At 43.9% G+C, this 17,763-nt stretch overlaps 1 protein-coding gene and 1 pseudogene across 1 annotated transcript in view; one reads left to right on the forward strand and one right to left on the reverse strand.

Moving 5' to 3' along the window:
- Window positions 1-17,763, reverse strand: part of LOC124795276 (calpain-C) — a 449,990-nt gene that overhangs the window by 398,810 nt on the left and 33,417 nt on the right. The gene's annotated exons all lie outside the window — the stretch shown is intronic.
- On the forward strand, window positions 8,331-8,448 carry LOC124796717 (annotated as a pseudogene).

A 17,763-nucleotide genomic window follows, 5' to 3' on the forward strand; every position in this document is an offset into this window, starting at 1 on the left:
TGTGTCCCATCGCTCATGTGCCGACTATAACACCACGTTCAAACTCACTTAAATCTTGATAATCTGCCATTGTAGCAGCAGTAACGGATCTAACAACTGCGCCAGCCACTTGTGTTACACAGGCGTTGCCGACAGCAGCGCCGTATTCTGCCTGTTCACATATCTCTGTATTTGAATACGCTTGCCTGTACCGTTTTTTTTTTTATTTTATTTTATTTTTTTATTTTATTTTTTTTTTTTTTTTTGGTGCTTCAGTGTATTACGTTCTGAACTCATATCTTCAATGGGTATCAACATGGGCGTGCTTCTCCTCGACGTCATAATCAATAGCATCATTTATTACGGGAACGGACTGCATGAAATATTCTAGTGATAGTAAAGGGGTGATCAAAATGAAGCTGGCGGAAAATTGAGCTACTAAATCAATTCAGTTTACGCAAACGGCTGATCTGTTTTGGGAATTTTCTGCTACATAACGACGCACACTCTGTTAGCTCACATACCAGCTCAGTTTGAAGAAAATAGCTGAAGAAATGAAATCTGCCGATCAAAATGTCTCGATACCACTTCATTTACAGCCTACCACCAAAACTCTACACGCGAAGATCGATTTGAAAATTTTATCTCCTGCACAACAGAAAATTTGTAAGAATAATTATATAGACAGTTTTTTACAATCTGAATTCCCACTTACACAGCTAATCGGCATTGCGATTTTTGTCGGGCTTTTCTCATGTTGTACGATTTTTGCTATCTCGACACGTTTTGAATAATTTTTTAACAAGCTCTTTGTTGTTAGTACTACGTTGACTCGAAGTAACGCAAACACTTTATGGTTCTTTTGTAATTCTCAGCAACTCTGTAGGCGTATACCACCAAATCGATGTCGAAATATCGATAATGCCAGATATGGTTGAATTCAGTTTTGAATACGGATGGAAGTCTGTAAAGAGTCATTTCCGTCCTGCCAGCGTTTGATGCTCAGGTACCCGTCACAACAAAATCAGGTATATTAGTTTTGTAACTTAGCATTTGTCTAAATTTCCCTCAGGTTCAATAAACAAGAGAAAATTTGACAAACACCATCCGAACGAAGCTAAAATGAGCGTAAGAAGAGCAGTGTGATAAGAGTTCAATGAATTCGGAAGTAAAACTTTACCATCGATGTGACGAAAGATCCTAAGAAGTTTTCGTCATACATAAAGTCAACAAACGAAGTGGAACTATGTATTCACTCAGTGCCCATACTGGCTCTGAAACAGAAGATGACAAAGGTCAAAATACTGGATTCGCTCTTCCGAGATAGTTTCACACTGAAAGATCGTGTTACTGTTGCTCCCTTCAACAGTAGCACGAACGTCGACCGATATCAGTGATCGTGGAATGGAAAATAGGTTAAACTCTATCAACAGTGGGAACTCGCAAGGACCGAATAAGGTACCTGTGAGATAAACTCGCTCCCTTCTGGAAGTATCGTAGGTCACTGGAGCAACGAAGGACACCTAGCGACTCTAAAGAAAAGAAAAAGTAGCAGTTCATTTCCTTTTTGAAAAAGGTTATTCGGAGAGATGCTCATAAGTTACAATACGGCCCGGTCACATTAATGTGACCACCGCCTATGTTCGACGTTAGCGTGCAATAACGACTCACAGATGGCAGCACTGGCTGTGGAGGGTACATAAAATGCGTGGAGGGGCATGGCAAAACGGTGCTATCCAAAACCGGCGCCGAGACGAATGTGGTGCATCACAGGCCATACACGACAGGGGTGACCGACGCTGGGGAAATGTGTACGGGCGAATATACGTATACACGTGCAAGTTTTGAGCGACTGAGCCGCCCAGATGAACCAAGGAGCTACCAACAGTGACTCCTCTACGAACGTTCAGCGTTCGTTGTTGCGTGTGGTTCTCCGCAGCAGACGTCTGCTTCATGCAAACACACTGCAACCGGGAGGGAGCGTAATGGTCTGGGGAATTTTTTCGTGAAATTCCATGGGTGATCACGTCAGTCTGTAAGCCACAAAGAATCAACGTGAGTACGCACCAATCCGTGGGGGCCACGTCCACTCTTATATGCAGTTTGTTTTCCCTCGGCACTATGGCATCTAGCAGCAGGGCAATGCAACATATCACACAGCTTGCAGTGTACGTTCATGGTTTGAGGAGCACCACGATTAGTTTACCATGCTGCCCTGGCCAACAGGCTCCCCCAAAACTAAAACTCAATCGAGAATCTGTGGGACCACCTCGATCGGGCTGTTCGCGCCGTGGATCAAATGGTTCAAATGGCTCTAAGCACTATGGGACTTAACATCTGAGGTGATGAGTCCTCTAGACTTAGAACTACTTAAACCTAACTAACCTAAGAACATCACATACATCCATACCCGAGGCAGGATTCGAACCTGCGACCGCAGCAACAGCGAGGTTCCGGACTGAAGCGCCTAGAACCGCTCGGCCACAGCAGCCGGCTGCGCCATGGATCATCAAGCGAGAAACCTAGCCCAGCTGGCCACGGCATTCGAGTCGGCATGACTCCAAATCCCTGTCACTACCTTCCAGAACCTCACTACCTCTCTTCTGCACGTGGCGCGCTGCAAAGGACGGTTATTCAGGCTTTTGACAGCTGGTCACCTTAATGCAACTGGATGGGATATATGGCTTCTGTTGCATAATTATACAAATGTTTTATGCTCACGCATTATGACGTTTTTGAAGAACCGAAATGTCTTGTGTAAGAATCAAAAGGGTTTTGGCAGTCCGCTTTGATCGCCCATGAGATCCAGAGCGCGGAAGACGAAGACAGACAGCTTGGTGCCGTGCTCCTTGACTTCCGGAAGACATTCAACACAGCTCCGCACTGTAATTTAGTGAAAAAAATACCACCTTATCGAGTATGGACCCGATTTGTGATTGGATTCAGTACTTCCTAGCAATCAGAACTCCTGTTCTTAACTGGTCATAATGGACAGGTGTAAATGGAATTTGAGGCGTTCTTCAAGGAAGTGGGATAGGACCATTATTGTTTACAAGCTACATATATTGTGTGATATAATGGATAACGTCGGGAGCTCCGTGAGGCTGTTCGCAGACGATATTATTCCCTTTAGGAACGTTGCAATGCCAGAAAACTCTTGCGAAGTGCAGGAAGACCTTTGGGAGATCAGTGACTAGTACAGGGATTGCTACTTTACCTTGAACGTAAATAAGTGTTCGGCATTGCGAATAAACAGGAGAAAGGGACCTACTATTGTTCAATTGCCCTATCAGCAACGCGCCTCGGGAATGACCACATGAAACTGATTGCAGAAGAATCCGATGTCAGGTGGAGATTCATTGTAAGAATCTAAAGGAATGTCCGCCCCCGGTAGCTGAGTGGTCAGCGCGACAGAATGTCACTCCTAAGGGCCCGGGTTCGATTCCCGGCTGGGTCGGAGATTTTTCTCTGCTCAGGGACTGGGTGTTGTGTTGTCCGAATCATCATCAATTCATCCCTATCGGCGCGCAAGTCGCCGAAGTGGCGTCAAATCTAAATACTTGCACCCGACGAACGGTCTACCCGACGGGAGGCCCAAGTCACACGTCATTTATTTATCTAAAGGAGTTTTAACTCATTCCCAAATAAGTTACTTAAGTACTGGTAAGGCCGATTCTACATCTACACATATACTGCGCAAACAACTGTATTGTGCGTGGCGGAGGAAACCTTATACTACTGCAATTCATTTCCTTTTCTGTTCCTCTCGCAAATAGAGCGAGGAGAAAACGGCTGGTCTATATTCCTGAGTACTGTTCGTTACCTGATACCCTTAGTAAATCGGATTAATAGAAGATCCAAGGAACAGTAGCACATTTCGTAATAGAATCGTTCAATAAGTGTGAGGGAGTTACACTCCAGTGGCAGATGCTACAAGAGAGGCGTTATCGTACTTTAATTCCTCCCTCACATGCCTCGCGAAACGAACACGACGAGAAAATCAGGGAAATTAGAGGTTATGCGGAGGTTTTCGATAGCCGTTTTTTTTTTCCACCAATCATTCGCGAGCCGAACAGAGAGGAAGTGAACTGATAATGACACCATTAGCACCCTTCGCCACACAGATGTGTCTATGTAAGAAACTCTAGTAATGAAGCAGACTAATACAAAACCTACAGCACCCTTTCTTGGAACCCTAGTTTCATGTGCTTTATGCACTTAACGAAATTTCGAAAAGATTTGTTTTTTAACCACCCCATCAATAAAGTCATCCATCCAGAGGTAAATAAATCATGGGGGGCGAATGGAACATTAAAAGAACTTTACGAAGGATAAGTTCCCTAAAGATTGTCTTTCGACAGTTAACTCATGTATTAACGTCACCTTACACGATGCACAGTAAAAAAATGAAAATAATGTGCGTAAACATCAAAGACTCTCATCGGAGTAATTAACAGCAGAACGATCTACATTTCTCTTCTCGTCCTAGCTGCTTTCTGTCTAGTGGTATCAAAAGCAATCCGCGCAAGTGCACTTTAAGAAGTCATTTAGCGAATCGCTAGCTTTCTATACAAGAGTAACAGTCTTCACTAGTGATTCGCCAAGTGAGAGCTGCAGGTCGCCCGATTTTCTTTATGATCGGGAGATATTACTTTGTGCGAATCAGTTCTTGCTATTATCCTGCTTTTATTTCATTCACAGTTTGTTGTTACAGACCCAGGACGCAATGACTTAATTTTTCCCACATTCTTTGATGATTTCCTCGCCAGGAATACACGTGTGATTTCTCAAAGAGGTTCTTTGCGCAAGGATCTTTCAACGTCTCACAACGCACGGAAGTTCTCCTGTATTAACGCAAAACCTCACCGTGGTCTTTAGATTATTTCTCGCATACATTAACAGTAGTCAAATCCAGACGCCTAACAGTGGGTAGACATGTTACTTCCAATAATCTTTCAAATGAGTATCTGTAGACGAGTGGAAACGGTTCGTTGTTAACCTATGATGTGTCGACATATGATTGCATCGAGCAAATTCCTTTTGAGTATTGGAGACAAATGCCCATGTGAATGAACATCTGAAAATTTATTGTAATTTTTTTCTTTCAGTAATTCAGTGACTGCCGCATTTTCAAGAGGGAGAGGGAGAGTGGGAGTTCAGTAAAGACAGCAAACATGGAGAGAATAATCTTTATTTGTCGTGTAACTATTCACATAGTGTTATTCATTTGAACATAGAGAGTTAATCAGAAATACTTTCACAAAGGGCTAGAATTCGTCGCACCAAAACAAGAAAAAAGTACATATAAACTGTGTCTAAAAATCCTTTGTTTTTTAGTTAATAAAAGAATACGAAGTTTTCATTTCAGAAACTTTTAGCTAATGCTAAAATTTCCTCTGCTTATTTCTACATACACATGCATTCACTAGATTGTAGCCTGTCACAATCTTTTGAACTGCGACGATCGATATCTATTGGTTTCTCAGGCTTTTTTAACCCGTTGATTAAGGGTCTCTGCATTATGACTGTTTACTGTGTGAAACAGTCGTGTGGCAGATCCAAAGAACTGAAGCCAAGGGAACGCGCAACCCATGGAACCGCTCCTCCCTAAGACACATGTCATCCAAAGCTTCGCAAACAATTTGACTAACGTGCCGGAACCCATCACGCACAAAGCACGTGTTTACTCCTATTTTCAGGGGCAAAACCTGTACGAAATATGAAAGAATATTCTGAAAGAAGTTCTTGTACACCGCATTTTTAAGGCGTGATGAAAGAATGTACGTTCTTGCCACACAGTTACCTACAATTCCAGCACATGAAATTTTAAATTACTGATGATGTCTATTGCCTGGCCTGAGATGTATCAGAGGATTTTCACCCATCCACAAATACCGGTTGTAAAAACTTGCTCTTCAATTTTTCCACAGGTTGCCTCGTTTTTCAGCAAGGCCGAAGGTATTTTCTTTAATAACGCAAAAATTAAGGACTTACGTTCATCTGATTTCGTTTATTTTTCCAATGTAAGGAATTATCCCCAAAGCCGTTGAAATTATTTCTGATATACCCTGGCTATTTATTTCTTCCGTTCACCCAGGATCTCGCACAGAAGTACGTAACATGTCATATGAACCGAATACTGGTACCCGTAGACTGACAAGTCCTACCACGTCCTATGGGGGGGGGGGGGGGGGGGGGGAGCCATACCTGGAGCGACATAGCGGTCCTCTTCGTTGTTCTTGAATGGCCGCATTCTGTCGTAATTACTTCTTGTGTTTTTGGGCAGATAAATTTTGCTGTCAGCATACATCTAAGTCCACCGTGACACAATTCTTTCTTCTTTGAAAATGACGGCATGTTTACATACAGGGTGGTTATAATTAAATGCCGCGCGGTCTGAGGAGCCTTACCACGGTTCGCGCGGCTGCCCCCGTCGGAGGTTCGAATCCTCCCTCAGGCATGGGTGCCTGTGTTGTCCTTAGCATAATTTAGTTTAAGTCAGATTAAGAAGTGTGTAATCCTAGGCATCGATGACCTCAGAAGTTTGGTCCCATAGGAATTTACCATAAATTTCCAAAATATAATTAAACTTTCGCTATTTGAGAGGGCCCTCATGAAAAACGAGTGATCGTAGGGCAATGAAACTTTGTGGAAACATTTGTAAAGACATGTGGAAGAAAAGTAATGAATAACATCATTGAAAGAAATACATTTTAATTTCTACATGAGAAGATAATATTTATTAATTGCATTCTATGTTTGTGTTCCAGGTTACAAACCTTCCTCAATGTGACGACCATCTACATCCATGACTGCCTGGAAGTTTGTACGGATACCATTTCACAGTTGCTTGCAGCCTTATCCAACGGTGGTCCACTGAATGACTGAATCTTCAGCTTTCGTGACACAGCCCTTGCACAAACTGAAATTCGCACTGTTGCGTCAAATATTCTCATCCCTGGCAACAGTAACTTCTTCAACAATTCGTGGCACAACTGGCTGTCGATCTCTCCCAGGAGTAAGTTCCAAATCGCTAGTTAATTCGAACTTCTGTACCACGTTTTTCAACTCCAATGCGGAAAGAGGACTGAGGATCTCTCCACATTCCTTTAATGCGTCGACACTCGCGATGAGCAGCAGCGCTATAGCTGTTGTTTTGACAGAGCAGCTTTATGAGTAAAGCCTTGCTCACCTTGTAGAGATCCATTTTGACTGTCTGCAACTGTAACGCACACTGATGTTTGTGTTTCAACCCTACGACCCCGTAGCAGTGCCGGCACCTAACTGCAAGTCATGACAGTAACACTACCATCAACGTAAATCTTGTTGCGCACCGTCTGAATACCGTTCCTGTAAAGATGGGCACCCACACGGTAAATATTTTTCCGTCTGTTGGTTGGTTGGTTGGTTTGGGGAAGGAGACCAGACAGCGTGGTCATCGGTCTCATCGGATTAGGGAAGGATGGGGAAGGAAGTCAGCCGTGCCCTTTCAGAGGAACCATCCCGGCATTTGCCTGGAGTGATTTAGGGAAATCACGGAAAACCTAAATCAGGATGGCCGGACGCGGGATTGAACCGTCGTCCTCCCGAATGCGATTTCCGTCTGTACTGGTTCGAGTAGCGAAAGTTTAATTACAACCACGCTGTGTAATTACGGAAATAATCTCAAGATAATTGTACCAGTTGTCTACTTGTCGACCTTTGGATCAGACTGCCAAGTCCGAAGACAAAAAAAAAAAAATCTGAAGCTGCTGGGAATCTAGGAAGCTCATATCTCGCACCGCTGCTCTTACACGTTCGCGAGGGCTATTTCGAGTTAGTGCAATCCCTGACATCGAACCTGCGAATTCGCTCAATGGCTACTGTCATGTATACTTAGTAAGGAGTGCAAATGCTAAGACACTACTCTGGAATTGATCATACTATCATCGTGAATACGGTTTCCTTTAAAGATGCACCCCATTTTCCCAGAAGCCTCCCAACAAATCTAAGTCTACTGATTTTACTTTTCGTCCCGTTTCGTATCGTTTCTTAGTATTATCGCAAAATATTTAGACGATGTGACGAGTGTACCAGACGTTAACATCTAGTCTTGTAGCCTGATGATGCTAGTGGGTTGTTTCTCTATATTTACATCAAGTGGGAATATCGTACAAGTATTCTGGTATTTCTTTACGCTCGTTCAACAACGCTACATCTCCGTAGACCAGTGGTTCTCAACCCTGAGGGGTAAAATGAAATTTTCTGAGGTGTAAAAACTTAACTATTTGATTCTATTTCAGTCACGAAACTAAATTGTTTTCAAAACATCATTATTCTTTTCACAATTTTGTAAGACTCTAATACCGATTGGCAATGGCCTTGCCGCAGTGGATACACCGGTTCCCATGAGATCACCGAAGTTAAGCGCTGTCGGGCATGGTCGGCACTTGGATGGGTGACCATCCAAGCCGCCATGCGCTGTTGCCATTTTTCGTGGTGCACTCATCCTCGTGATGCCAATTGAGGAGCTACTCGACCGATTAGTAGCGGCTTCGGTCAAGAATACCATCATAACGACCGGGAGAGCGGTGTGCTGACCCCACGCCCGTCCTATCCGCATCCTCCTTGAGGATGACACGGCGGTCGGATGGTCCCGTTAGGCCACTCGTAGCCTGAAGACGGAGTGCTAATACTGATTACATTAGTTATCAATAATTACTTTTTCTCAGTTAGTAGCATTAATGCGACGGAGGTTACAGGTTCCTCAAATAGTACATCCATTACAAGCATATGTTGCGCTTTGTCCTGTAAATTTCTGATAATAAAAGTGAGACATATAAGTAACAAATGCTAAATATCTCAAGAAAATGTCTTCTCCAAGTTCTAGATAGTATCAGCAGTAGTCCAGAAATTGCTTCATTACTAGCTTCGAAACAGATAAATGAATTAGACACAAAGCATTAACAGCCTCAAGTCGTACAACTGCGCCAGTTCAGAAGTAAGGGGTCCAGCAATCAAGTGACTCATAAGCAGCAAGTATAGTGCACACATTTGAACTTGTTTGATTTTAAATGGGGCTGCAGTCTACAAGTGCCGCAATGGAGGGGAGTAACGCAGGGGAAGTATGTTTCGTAGCAAGTGTCTATCCTCAGTGTGGGTAATTAGCTTTCTTATTTGAAAAGGAATTGTAGGCTGCACTTGCGATGCACTGCACATTGCTTCATCATTCATTCTAAAACACACACACACACACACACACACACACACACACACACACACACACACACACACACGATCATACAACAAAATACATTCATCTTGATGTGCATTTTCAACTTCTCGCGGCGTAATGAATAATCCATTAAATTTCGGGCATGCAGCCGCGCAAATAAAATTTCTTCTACTGATATTTCGGCCGCGTATCGTCCGGCCATCTTCAGAGCGAGTCACAAGACTGATGACAAGGTGTCAAGCGCGGCCTTATATGCTCCACCGCGGCGGTACTGCGCATGCGGGTCACAGATGCTGCGCCGCCTGTGGCGAAAGCGTACGGACGTTCGATGTGCTTATCGATGTTTGATCGGCGGCGATGACACGGTGACGACTTCTCTGCAATTTAATTAGTCCAAGAGCCGGATTCCATGCTTTGTCCAAATTGAAACCTTTATCTCTGTTTATTAAATTGTTGGCTAATCGAATTTCTATGGCTTCCTTGAATACAGAATCCCAAAAAGAAGAGGTGGATGTTAAAATCTTCACATCACTGTAATTCATGGAATGACCCGTATCAATACAATGTTCGGCCACAGCTGACTTGTCTGGTTGTAATAGGCGTGTGTATCTTCGGTGCTCCACACACCTTTCATGAACGGTGCGTGTTGTTTGACCTATGTATGACTGCTCACAATTTCCGCAAGGAATCTGGTACACACCCGCCTTACGAAGCAATAAATCGTCCTTTACAGAGCCGAGTAAAGCCGCAATCTTCGTGGGGGGCCGGAAGATCACCTTAACACTGTGTTTCTCTAGAATACGGCCTATCTTTGAAGAAAGAGCACCCACATAAGGCAGAAACGCCCTAGATCTGAAGAAATTACTATCTTCTTCCGCATCGTATACCTTCTTTTTAGGTTTTACATCGAATGCTCTACGAATTTGTTGCGGAGAATATCCATTCGATTTAAAAATACTCTTGAGGTATGTTAGCTCTCCTTGTAAATTGTCTTCATCGGATACACAGTGCGCCCGATGCACTAAGGTCTTAAGGACACCCATGCTCTGAGAAGGGTGATGGCAGCTACTGGCATGAAGGTATAGATTTGTATGCGTTGGTTTCCGATGTACGGCATGTCCTAATGTGCCATCACTTTTACGGCGAACGACAACATCCAGAAAGGGGAGGCACCCGTCTTTTTCTATTTCCATGGTAAATTTAATGCTAGCATGGATAGAATTCAAATGCTGAAGAAATCGATGTAATTCATCCATACCATGGGGCCATACCACGAATGTGTCGTCCACGTACCTCCAGAAGACCGTGGGTTTAAAACATGCTGAGTCCAGTGCCTTGTCCTCGAAGTCTTCCATGAATAAATTAGCTACCAGAGGGGAGAGGGGGCTTCCCATGGCAACACCGTCAATTTGCTCATAAAATTCACCATCAAACTGAAAATAAGATGATAAAAGCACATGTTCAAATAAGGCCGTAATGTTCTTATCAAAATGTTGGTTGATAAGAGCTAAAGAGTCCTTTAACGGTACCTTGGTGTATAATGATACTACGTCAAAACTAACAAGAACATCCATACTATTTAGCCTGACATTGCTAAGTCTCTGAATAAAATCCATAGAATTACGAATGTGGTGACTACATTTTCCTACCAATGGTTTTAATAAGGAAGCTAAATATTTGGCAGAAAAATATGTTGGTGAACCAATAGTGCTCGTTATAGGTCTCATAGACAAGTCCTCTAGACGCTCATCCTTACCCATCTTGTGAACTTTAGGAAGACCATAAAATCTCGGTGGTACTGCACCTCGTACTTTTAAACTTCTTATGACTTCCTTCGGTAGTGATGAAGCGTTCAGCAAGGCAGCAGTCCTTATTGTCACCTTGTTAGTAGGATCTTTGTTAATCTTCCGGTATGCACCAGAACTAAGTAGACCACATATCTTTTCCTTGTAGACTTCCTGAGGCAAAAGGACGGTAGCATTACCTTTATCAGCACGCAGGACGACTGTATCAGTATCCTCACACAGCTTTCGTATCGCACGTCTTTCTTCCTTGGAAACGTTGCTTCTTTGTGGACGATGCTTCGTGATTGCTTGACAGGTTTCTCGTCTGATTTCTTCCGCAGAATCCTCTGATAGTGGTCGGACAGCTTCTTCAATGGCACTGATGAAAGATGATATCGGCAAAGTCTTGGGAGTAGGGGCAAAATTTAGCCCTTTACTTAAGACAGACAACGTAGCTTCGTCCAATTCCTTACCCGTCAAATTTATGACAGGGCGTCGAATAACTGAGTCCACCTGAGAAGGCTGGTCCAATCGGCTATACTTGGTAATCTGCCTTTTCGTGGCCACTTCGCGAACCCAGTCAGACTTAGCCCATGTCGTGCCATCGATCCAGTCCCAGGAGTCAGGAGATAAAACAGCTGCAACCTTCAGATGCAGATGATACAGATGTTCAGAAACATTGTCCAACTTCCGACCGTCCTTTTGCCTCAGGAAGTCTACAAGGAAAAGATATGTGGTCTACTTAGTTCTGGTGCATACCGGAAGATTAACAAAGATCCTACTAACAAGGTGACAATAAGGACTGCTGCCTTGCTGAACGCTTCATCACTACCGAAGGAAGTCATAAGAAGTTTAAAAGTACGAGGTGCAGTACCACCGAGATTTTATGGTCTTCCTAAAGTTCACAAGATGGGTAAGGATGAGCGTCTAGAGGACTTGTCTATGAGACCTATAACGAGCACTATTGGTTCACCAACATATTTTTCTGCCAAATATTTAGCTTCCTTATTAAAACCATTGGTAGGAAAATGTAGTCACCACATTCGTAATTCTATGGATTTTATTCAGAGACTTAGCAATGTCAGGCTAAATAGTATGGATGTTCTTGTTAGTTTTGACGTAGTATCATTATACACCAAGGTACCGTTAAAGGACTCTTTAGCTCTTATCAACCAACATTTTGATAAGAACATTACGGCCTTATTTGAACATGTGCTTTTATCATCTTATTTTCAGTTTGATGGTGAATTTTATGAGCAAATTGACGGTGTTGCCGTGGGAAGCCCCCTCTCCCCTCTGGTAGCTAATTTATTCATGGAAGACTTCGAGGACAAGGCACTGGACTCAGCATGTTTTAAACCCACGGTCTTCTGGAGGTACGTGGACGACACATTCGTGGTATGGCCCCATGGTATGGATGAATTACATCGATTTCTTCAGCATTTGAATTCTATCCATGCTAGCATTAAATTTACCATGGAAATAGAAAAAGACGGGTGCCTCCCCTTTCTGGATGTTGTCGTTCGCCGTAAAAGTGATGGCACATTAGGACATGCCGTACATCGGAAACCAACGCATACAAATCTATACCTTCATGCCAGTAGCTGCCATCACCCTTCTCAGAGCATGGGTGTCCTTAAGACCTTAGTGCATCGGGCGCACTGTGTATCCGATGAAGACAATTTACAAGGAGAGCTAACATACCTCAAGAGTATTTTTAAATCGAATGGATATTCTCCGCAACAAATTCGTAGAGCATTCGATGTAAAACCTAAAAAGAAGGTATACGATGCGGAAGAAGATAGTAATTTCTTCAGATCTAGGGCGTTTCTGCCTTATGTGGGTGCTCTTTCTTCAAAGATAGGCCGTATTCTAGAGAAACACAGTGTTAAGGTGATCTTCCGGCCCCCCACGAAGATTGCGGCTTTACTCGGCTCTGTAAAGGACGATTTATTGCTTCGCAAGGCGGGTGTGTACCAGATTCCTTGCGGAAATTGTGAGCAGTCATACATAGGTCAAACAACACGCACCGTTCATGAAAGGTGTGTGGAGCACCGAAGATACACACGCCTATTACAACCAGACAAGTCAGCTGTGGCCGAACATTGTATTGATACGGGTCATTCCATGAATTACAGTGATGTGAAGATTTTAACATCCACCTCTTCTTTTTGGGATTCTGTATTCAAGGAAGCCATAGAAATTCGATTAGCCAACAATTTAATAAACAGAGATAAAGGTTTCAATTTGGACAAAGCATGGAATCCGGCTCTTGGACTAATTAAATTGCAGAGAAGTCGTCACCGTGTCATCGCCGCCGATCAAACATCGATAAGCACATCGAACGTCCGTACGCTTTCGCCACAGGCGGCGCAGCATCTGTGACCCGCATGCGCAGTACCGCCGCGGTGGAGCATATAAGGCCGCGCTTGACACCTTGTCATCAGTCTTGTGACTCGCTCTGAAGATGGCCGGACGATACGCGGCCGAAATATCAGTAGAAGAAATTTTATTTGCGCGGCTGCATGCCCGAAATTTAATGGATTATACATTCATCTTCCACATCTTTCATCATTTTAAAAATAAAAGTGTTCCAAGAAAAGTCTTTCATTCTACAGTTTAGTTACGTGTTAAAGTTGGTGATAATGCGGAAGAAGGGCGGGGGTACTAGCTAAGGTCTGATTGCGCGGGTAATAGTCTAAGAAAGGTGGGGAATCACTGCCGTAAACTTTAGTATCGTCAGCAGACTATCAAGTAGAGCTACCGACATTAGCTCATAAATCTTATATGTACACTGAGGATATCAGAGATCCTATTACGCTTCATAGGGACACACTTGAGATTATTTTCAATGCTGCCACACGTCCGCAGCAATTTACATGCTATGCCAAGGCGATCTGCGCGTAGCGGCAGTAAAGTATGCCTCTAAGTATGTACGTGCGGCGGCCTTTTGGAGTGTGCTCCGTAAAAGCGGCTGTCGGATGCGCGACGAACATTGCGGAGGATCGTCAACTGTGCCCGTGGAAGGACGATGGTTCGACGGCCTGTAGGAGGCCGATCTCTTTGACCTTGCGATTTATCTTTATGTGGTCGGTATACACTCCTGGAAATTGAAATAAGAACACCGTGAATTCATTGTCCCAGGAAGGGGAAACTTTATTGACACATTCCTGGGGTCAGATACATCACATGATCACACTGACAGAACCACAGGAACATAGACACAGGCAACAGAGCATGCACAATGTCGGCACTAGTACAGTGTATATCCACCTTTTGCAGCAATGCAGGCTGCTATTCTCCCATGGAGACGATCGTAGAGATGCTGGATGTAGTCCTGTGGAACGGCTTGCCATGCCATTTCCACCTGGCGCCTCAGTTGGACCAGCGTTCGTGCTGGACGTGCAGACCGCGTGAGACGACGCTTCATCCAGTCCCAAACATGCTCAATGGGGGACAGGCCCGGAGATCTTGCTGGCCAGGGTAGTTGACTTACACCTTCTAGAGCACGTTTGGTGGCACGGGATACATGCGGACGTGCATTGTCCTGTTGGAACAGCAAGTTCCCTTGCCGGTCTAGGAATGGTAGAATGATGGGGTCGATGACGGTTTGGATGTACCGTGCACTATTCAGTGTCCCCTCGACGATCACCAGTGGTGTACGGCCAGTGTAGGAGATCGCTCCCCACACCATGATGCCGGGTGTTGGCCCTGTGTGCCTTGGTCGTATGCAGTCCTGATTGTGGCGCTCACCTGCACGGCGCCAAACACGCATACGACCATCATTGGCACCAAGGCAGAAGCGACTCTCATCGCTGAAGACGACACGTCTCCATTCGTCCCTCCATTCACGCCTGTCGCGACACCACTGGAGGCGGGCTGCACGATGTTGGGGCGTGAGCGGAAGACGGCCTAACGGTGTGCGGGACCGTAGCCCAGCTTCATGGAGACGGTTACGAATGGTCCTCGCCGATACCCCAGGAGCAACAGTGTCCCTAATTTGCTGGGAAGTGGCGGTGCGGTCCCCTACGGCACTGCGTAGGATCCTACGGTCTTGGCGTGCATCCGTGCGTCGCTGCGGTCCGGTCCCAGGTCGACGGGCACGTGCACCTTCCGCCGACCACTGGCGACAACATCGATGTACTGTGGAGACCTCACGCCCCACGTGTTGAGCAATTCGGCGGTACGTCCACCCGGCCTCCCGCATGCCCACTATACGCCCTCGCTCAAAGTCCGTCAACTGCACATACGGTTCACGTCCACGCTGTCGCGGCATGCTACCAGTGTTAAAGACTGCAATGGAGCTCCGTATGCCACGGCAAACTGGCTGACACTGACGGCGGCGGTGCACAAATGCTGCGCAGCTAGCGCCATTCGACGGCCAACACCGCGGTTCCTGGTGTGTCCGCTGTGCCGTGCGTGTGATCATTGCTTGTACAGCCCTGTCGCAGTGTCCGGAGCAAGTATGGTGGGTCTGACACACCGGTGTCAATGTGTTCTTTTTTCCATTTCCAGGAGTGTATTTCATAAACGACAGAATAATTGAGGAGATGACATGTAAAGACAAACACATCCAGTAAATGCAGCCTCTCACTATCAACATGAAACTTGTTTCAGCTTAAAATAATCTACTGCAACGCAGACACCTTTACGTTAGCGCCAAACTGCAGTTCATGTTTGTAAACTGAATCTGCGAAGGAAATATTCCTTTAAAAAGTATATTTAAATACTGACATGTTCTCATTTGCATGAATCATTTGGACATGTTCAGCTCTGAATGATTTTCAGGAGGAAATATCCCTTTTTTGTCAAATAACTTAAACCTTATTATATATTTGTAACAATTTAGTAGTGTATGCGAAATCCTGTAAAAAAAATTATAAACTGACAACTGTAATATTTAAACTCCTTTTCAGTGTTATCCCAAAAGCTCTGATTTTATTGTTACTTCACAACTAAACAATGTAACAATGGCATTACGTTTTATGGGAAACGTTTTCTGATGTATCTGTTACACTTCTTCATCCAATTTAATTCAGGACTATCAAAGTGACGAAATAATAATTATTAATGTGCTTGCTATGTAACATTTTTTTGTGTGTTGTTCCTGGTCAGATGTAAGAGAGGCCATAGGACCCTAATCTGGTAAAGCTAAATAAGCAATAAATAAATGAATAAATAGTATTAGTACTATCAGGGCGCCAATATGATAGTTTACATAAGGGGGGGGGGGTTAGACATGGAGGATTCTTAATATTTTGGAAGACAAATGGCGACTCGTAAATAGTCATAAAATAGTTCTAAAAACACCTGACTACACAACATTTTTCCCTTCCCTGAGAGCTGAGAGGTGTTAGAGTGGGGTGGGGGGGTGGGGAGGGTGGCTTTCCTTTGTCCCCGGTATGAGCACCCCTGCTACTATGCAGTATGATTACGAGTAAGCAGAGAAACACTAACTGATGCTAACAGCAGCCTTGCGCGGGAATGTCTGGCTGTGACGAACGGAAATCACGTGACTTCAACCAGCGCCTCGCATTGGTCGTAATGAACTAGCTCTTCTTCGCGCGAAATCTGTACATTGGCAAGTTCGTGTACGCCATGAACAACGTATGTTCAAAGGCTTGTATATTGGGACATGTTCGAATCTGCTTAAATTGCGTGATTTATTTAGATTCCGCTTATCCTTTTTGTGTACCGTTTCGGTTTCTCTCTCTCTCTCTCTCTTTTTTTTGTGAACATTTTCGCATTTGCGAGTCACCTCAGTTGCGAACTCTGTTGGTTAATTGAAAGATTTTCCTATGAAAGGCGCTTCAGCGCGGAACCGCGCTGCTGCTACGGTCGCAGACTCGAATCCTGCCTCGGGCATGGATGTGTGTGATGTCCTTAGGTCAGTTAGGTTTAAGTAATTCTAAGTCTAGGGGACTGATGACCTCAGACGTTAAGTCCCATAGTGCTTAGAGCCATTTGAACCTATGACAGATTTAAGATTATCGGATAGTGTGTCTGTCTGAAGCGGAATTTTAGCTCCATCCGGCGCTTGGGCAGTGGTGACGTTTTTTGATAATATCACTGTGGTGGTTATGTAGAGAATATTTGTACAATTATTCTATGTTAGTACGGCTGACTCATTTGATTATCATTGTAATACTTGCGACTTTTAACTGTGGTAAGGCTTCACTTGTGTATACAGAGATATTGTAACTGATGCGTTAAAACTGTAGCTGGAGGAGCCTTACCTGAGTAACTGAGTGACAGTTTCATTAGTTACACTTGTGTTTCAATTAATCTTAATCGTTGTAAAGTCCAAGTTCCAGTCTCAGTGATTTGCCAAATTAATAAAGAATTATTCTGTTTCATTAATCACTGATTATCTGATTACTATTAAGATTAAATATGTGTTACTTAAATTGCTATGGATATGTACAGGAGGTGCACCTTATATTTATTAATATTTAAATGATTTTTGAGGAATTAAACTTTCCACTCAACGAATGAAATGCTACAATCAGAATCATGGACAAGCAGTTTTTGTTACTGCCTTGAATTTCTTATCACTGGTGTCTTTTCTAAATGCATGATACTTTTTTCAAATACATTGTGTTGAAGAACAATTTTCACTCGCGACTCAACACAGCCCTACCACTTCTTTTACCACTACACTTAGGTCTCTGCCGGACAGTCGCTTTCAAATATTACACATTGGTTTATTTTCTTAAAAATATTGACAGAGCCAATCACATATCTGTGAATACGTAGCTGCGGTAATGGACTCTCGAATCCGGTATG

The sequence above is a fragment of the Schistocerca piceifrons genome, chromosome 4, assembly GCF_021461385.2.
Source record: "Schistocerca piceifrons isolate TAMUIC-IGC-003096 chromosome 4, iqSchPice1.1, whole genome shotgun sequence".
In the NCBI taxonomy this organism is placed as follows: domain Eukaryota; kingdom Metazoa; phylum Arthropoda; class Insecta; order Orthoptera; family Acrididae; genus Schistocerca; species Schistocerca piceifrons.